Source organism: Lactuca sativa, chromosome 3 (assembly GCF_002870075.4).
Source record: "Lactuca sativa cultivar Salinas chromosome 3, Lsat_Salinas_v11, whole genome shotgun sequence".
Classification (NCBI taxonomy): domain Eukaryota; kingdom Viridiplantae; phylum Streptophyta; class Magnoliopsida; order Asterales; family Asteraceae; genus Lactuca; species Lactuca sativa.
The window spans coordinates 80,296,390-80,301,169 of NC_056625.2; positions in this window are offsets into that span (position 1 = coordinate 80,296,390).

Sequence of the window (4,780 nt, forward strand, 5' to 3'; positions counted from 1 at the left end):
AAAGATTTTCTTTATTTTTTTCGTTAAATTTCTAAAAATTCAAAATTCCAATAAGATTTTCTTTATTTTTGTCTAAAATTTCTAAAAATTCAAAATTCCAAAAAGATTTTCTTTATTTATGTTTTTAAATTCCTGAAAAATCAAAAATCCAAAAAGAGTTTGTTTACTTTTTTCTTTAAATTTCTAAAAAATCAAAAATCCAAAATGATTTTTTTATTTTTGTCTTTAAATTTAAAAATTTTCAAAAACCCAATAAGATTGTGTTTGTGTTTTGAAGATTATTATTCATATTGTGAAAATTTACTATTCACTTGCGACGAGTTACGATCCATCGAAGTAAGCTGCAATTGGTTGAAGGTTATTGTTAACTTGTGACCGGTTATGATCCATCAAAGTGAGTCAGAACAGGTCATTATTCAACTCCGATAATGGATCAGATGCGAACAAAATCATTCTGATGCAAACAAGGGTGTTCCGATCCGAACACAAGTTGGTTTTGTTGCTACGTGTTGCGAACCGTCAGAGTGAATCGAAGTTAATTTTTTTTTGGTTAATTTTTCATGAGCACTTGTTGTCTTTCATGTCAAGACTACTTTCTTGGGGATCATGTATTCTTCTTTTTCAAATTTTACTAGTTAGGTGACCCTAGAAGCATGTTGCGGCATGTTGTCCGAAGTCTCAAAAACTTTTTGTTTGCGAAAAATGAAATTTTTCACAAAAAATTTCTTCCCAATAGGCTGTATTAAGAAAATTCATAAAGCTACATTTCTCTACTCATTTCGGAGTATAGAGATATTTGTTTGGTCATTTTTTGCAGCAGAGGTACTATGTTTCTCTAACAAATCTTGGAAACCGATGATGTCTTGGGTAAATACAAACCTAAACATAATGTTCGTTTTTCTACTCCTCAAGGAATTGACTATTTATACATTAATAATTTTTTTATTAATCCTTGATCTTTCGAGTATGTATCAACTTGGAGTTATGGTTTCTTAAAAATTGTTTTTATGATCATTCTCATTATCACCATGGGAGTGTGAAAACCCCGTTTCTTCTTCCCATCTTATATTTCTTACACATGGAACAAACAATGACGCATATCTCGAGACATCTCTTGTAAAAACAACTAGGATGTAGGTGTGACATAAATCTGTGTTTATGATATTTTCATCGTTATCACTATAATGAAGAGTAAGACCCACAAACGAATTGGCAGTGAATTCATTTACAAATTCTAGATTGTAACTTTTGAATTGAAGGATGAAACGAAATATATTTCGATATACCAGTATCACTCCATTTATTTCTTTTGTCCGTATATGTATCACATTTCGCATAGCACCCCTAGGTTTCGTATAAAACCAATTCAAAGCATATGGTGTTATAAAACTCTGTCCGATGATCTCCTACTATCATCGTAGGATAACGTGATACACCACCAACCTTTCTTATTCCCAAAATCTAATTTATCTAGCACTTTCACACAATTCACTTGAAATCCTTGAGGTCTCAAGTCAAACCAACCTGAACTAAGATTTCACAAAGTCTAGTTAGTAATTCAAGTCATTCTACCCGTGACTAGATGAAATTCTTCTTAACCCTTGGTTACTATTCTAAAAGTCTATTCATGGATGAGATCTCTCCAATCTTAATGATATTTTGAATGTTCTGAGTAGCGAGGCTATTGTGAAACAAGGTAGAGAAGAAGAAGTAAATGTCGATTAAGTTCCAATGATAAAGAAGTTAATGAAGATGAAGTTTCACAGGTCTATTTAGCGATAAAGATGATAAAGTTCCAAAGGTCAATTTGAATAATCCTTATAAGACTAGAAATTTTTTTGAAGATTGGAACTCAATGCTAAAAAGAAATTTTTTTAAAGATGGAACTCAATGATGAAAAAAAGCTTTAAGATTGGAACTCAATGCGGAAAAGAAAGTTTTTAAAGATCAGAACTTGATGCTGAAAAGAAAAATTTTGAAGACCAGAACTTGATGTTGAAGATGTTGAAAAGAAAATGAGTGTCAAATAATTGTAGATTACTGTTCAAGACCGATTCTTCGCGATCGATCGGAATGCATCAAAATGCATCAGCGTGGATTAGAGTATGTTGCAATGGGTTTGGGTTCCGATGCGCAAATGGTTCAAATATGGAAGGATTTAGTTGCAATTGTCAATATTCTGCTCCAAGTATATTACGATCTGAACTTGTGTTATTTTCATTATGAGACGTTCCGACTGATCAAAATAGATCATAATAAGTCGTAGTGGTTCTCAAGAAATTGAAGTCGCAAAGATGAATTTGGAAATTGTTGTTGTTCTCAAAAGAAAGTCTATTCTGAAGCTTTTTCCACCAACTGATAATTCTGAAGAACTTAAAGCATGTTGTTATTCCGAAAGCGATTGATGAAGATAAATGAAGACAATATGGCACTTGACACAAATGGGGAGATTGTTACGTTTCAGAATGATATGTTGTATCAAGTTTAGGTTTCGAAATAAGCATGTTGAGCCAAGTTTTTATGGGTGAAAATTGTATTGTTTGTATAGAGTATGTTTTGATTCTAATTTTGTGTCTATTCCGATTCCGATTAAGGAAGTTCTGATCGTAACAAGTCGTAGTGGTTCTGAAGAAATTGAAGTCGCAAAGACGAATCTGGAAATTATATTTGTTCTCGAAAGAAAGTCTATTTTGAAGCTTTTTCCACCAATTGATAATTTTGAAGAACTTAAAGCATGTTGTTATTCCGAAAGAGATTGATGAAGATAAATGAAGACAACCTGGCAGTTGACACAAACTGGGAGATTGTTACGTTTTGGAATGTTATGTTGTATCAAGTTTAGGTTTCGAAATAAGCATGTTGAATCAAGTTTGTATGGATCAGAATTGTAGTGTTTGTATACCGTATGTTTTGATTCTGATTTAGTGTCTATTACAATTCCGATTAAGGAAGTTCCGATTTCAGAATTGTGTTTTGTTTGGTATGTTGTTCCGATAACGAGTCTATTGGTTTTGTTTCTTAGACTAGGTTTGTGGTTCTAATATGTCACTTTAGTTATTCCTTATCGACTTCCCTATGCCTATAAATAGGAAAGTCTGTTAAAAGAAAGAGATAATACTTTTTGGGAGAATAGTTCTTTGTGTCTTGTATTGAATTGTTCTCAGATTCTCTTTAATGGAAAAATGATCTTATATACATCTTGTCATATTAATCTTTCAATTGTTTAATCGTGTTTACGAGATGAATATAGAATCTATCATTCCTTAAATTTCTTACATCTGGAAATACCCATAATGTAGCCAAGAGATCTCCACGTCGTGGTGACCATTGACTTGGTTGACCGTTGACTCTTATTGAGCGTTGATCGTTGATTTTTGACCAATTTGACTTGGGGTCAAACTTAGAGGATTGAATTGTTGATTGAGGATTCATCTATTCTGGTGTTTAGTAGGTTCGTAGGATTGAGAAGTGCAAGGTATGAGGGTGTTGTTGTGCTTCTCGGTTCTTCAGTCCAGTGAGTTTCTCACTATACCACATATCCCATTATATATCCTTTGCATGGTAGGATAGAGGTACTATTAGAGTACAAGTATGCTACTTGGCTAGGGTAGTTCCTTGTTATGCATGTGTAGTTTGGGACACCTGGTGTCTTGGTATGCTAAACCAGAAGGGTATGATACTGCTAGGAGTTAATTTTGGTTAGGGTTGCTGGGCAGGCCAATCATCAGGATTATATATAACTGACTAGCGAATGAATTAATTGAGAAGTGGTCAAATGCAAGGCAACTAGGGAAGGCTAACTGCTAAGGGTATGGATATGCTAGTATCTATTAAGTGTTTATGTTACATGGTCAGGTGGTAATGATATCGTGGGTTTTATGTAGTTTAAGTTGGATAGCCTGAGAACTCTTGATCTAATGGCCCATTCTGATATTCTTGTCTGATTATTCGCTCTTGAGTGTGTCATCTGTTCGACTGTCTGTCTGATCCCTAACTACATATGAGTTTATGTATTGTATAGAGGACCAGGTTACGGCTCCTGGCAATTATATGAAATTCCACGATTTGGCTCTTGGAAATTATATAAAAGACCTAGATCTAGCCCATGGCAATTATATGGAAGACTAGGATGTGGCCCATGAAAATTATATGAAAGACGAGGATCTGACCCTTGGCAATTGTATGTAAGTCCGGGATTTGCCCCTCGGCATTGCATGGAAAGACCATGATTTCGCTCATGGAAAGATCTAAGACTACGATATGGCCTATAGCATTCACTCGGGGTTGGAGTAGATCCGTTATTTCCTATATGATTTGTCACACCCCCGAACCAGGATGGCAGAAACGTCCGAGGGCGGATGACTTCGTTGTATTGTATCATCACAACTAAATTCAATTGAAAACATAGCAACAAACATCATACATTAAATATACCAATATACATTGTCTACATATTGTATTTTTTTCACAAATTTCCACAAAAGTGACAATAAATATGATGTTCCAAAATGTAGTAAATATCCAAAATCCATAGCTCGGGTACCTGCTCACTGAGTCCCTGAGAATACAAGTAGTTTTGAAAAGCGTCAACAAAATATTTTGTGAGTTCATAAGCATATTTGTATAAAAGCATTGTAACATCTTTGTTTGTAATAATTTGCAAAACTCCAAAAAAATCCGATAATTTCTTGTGAATATGGTTTGTAATCCTCGTTCAAAAATTGTGAATAATTGCATGCATGTCCTTTGTTTTTTTTGTAAGTAAAAAAGAGTGTGTGTT